The 1514-nt window shown below is 34.7% G+C and overlaps 1 protein-coding gene across 4 annotated transcripts in view; it reads left to right on the forward strand.

Moving 5' to 3' along the window:
- The window catches only part of NOVA1 (NOVA alternative splicing regulator 1), a 159022-nt gene extending 158072 nt beyond the window's left edge, over nt 1–950 (forward strand). For 3 of the 4 annotated variants that reach the window (XM_062205336.1, XM_062205338.1, XM_062205337.1), the window contains one exon: nt 1–950. This exon is cut by the window's left edge and continues 3661 nt beyond it. The gene's annotated coding sequence lies outside the window, so the exon portion shown is untranslated. The other variant, XM_062205335.1, reaches the window with a different exon arrangement.
- The last annotated feature ends 564 nt before the right edge of the window (nt 951–1514 follow it).

Raw genomic sequence — 1514 nt, forward strand, 5'->3', positions numbered from 1 at the left:
TGATGCTTTAATTTATTGCAAGAAAATTAGTATGGCTTCAAACTGCCACAGGTAGGCATGTAACAATGGCTGTTCAGCTATGCTGATCCAAAATGGAGAAAACTGATGATACAAGGGCCAAACATCTTATGAAATGCAACTATTTATAGACTTGTTTTGCTATAGGGAGGCTGGTGAACACGCTGAATACGAATTACCTCAGTTCTGCAGCTTTCTATGTCTTTTTAATGCATTCTGTTTCAGGGTCACTTTCAATCAATATTTCATTTACTTACTGAGATTGAATGGGCGCTCTGAGACACAGTGTGCTGTTTATCATACAGATTGGACACCTCATTCTAGATCCAAGATCTTTTCCTCAACACTGGGAGCTGTCCTTTCAGCACCACAAAATTACTGCTTGAAGTTGCATTGCAGTTTTTTTTTTTTTTTTCCTTTATCACTGGGAGCTTTTCTTTCAGCACCACAACATTGCACCTAGACTTTTTAAACGGCTGCCTTCCTCTTTGCACTGAAGACCAATTTCGTCTGCACTTCCAGTTATTGCTATTACCTGTAGGACTTTCAATCCTACTTCACCTCACCCACCCCACTCCTGAAACAGTTAAATGTATCTATTTCTGTGGAAGTCATTTTCTCATTGAATGATCAGAAACAAAGATAAATTCTAACCTGTAACGGCTCATTTCGACTCATTGCTTACAATAGATCTAAGCTCTTTTTTCTGCTTATTCGATTCCTTCCAGCTTCCCATCACATCTGTAACAAACTTTTAAAATTATATTGCCACACCACCATGCACAAGCCTACCTGCACAGTAGAGATAGATTATTCCATCGCATTCAGATGGTTAACAGAGGTTAGCAAGTCCTGTATTATATATTTATATCGCTTTCTAAGAAAGTGCATATTAATGTTTACTTTAAGAATGTGTAAATGGTGCTATCAAGAATCTGATAAATTTTATCCCAGTTTTTGTGTACCACTTCTAATGTATGAGATTTATTTTTTTATTGGAAAAAATAAACAGTATGAAAGCATTAAATTGGTAGATTTTAGTAATTTAACAATGAATGGAATCCCTATATTACAGGCCCTATCTTTCTTTGGAAATTTTAATGGTGGTAATAGATTTCAACAAAGGTACTGATAATCACATTCCTTTTCATCTATGCTTATATTGCATTCTTGATTCATATGTTGATTCCTCACTGAGTTCTTAAGTCAATTTTATTTACTATACATCTTCTTTAAGAAGGGAATTCTTTCCAAGGCAGCAATTGAAAGAAGATGAGAATATAATTTAATACTCTTTACTCCACAGACACAATTTGAGACCAGTTACTCTGTTAGTAGGAGAAATTCATCACTCATTAAATACAGGGCAAGCATGGCTCTACATAATAATTTTGAGTGCAATGCAGTCTTATAAATTTAATGTACACACTTTATTTAAATGATGCAAACAGCCATATGAAATTGCACATGATTAGAAAACAAGATGAACTCATTTT

Source organism: Lepus europaeus, chromosome 11, assembly GCF_033115175.1.
Source record: "Lepus europaeus isolate LE1 chromosome 11, mLepTim1.pri, whole genome shotgun sequence".
Lineage (NCBI taxonomy): Eukaryota > Metazoa > Chordata > Mammalia > Lagomorpha > Leporidae > Lepus > Lepus europaeus.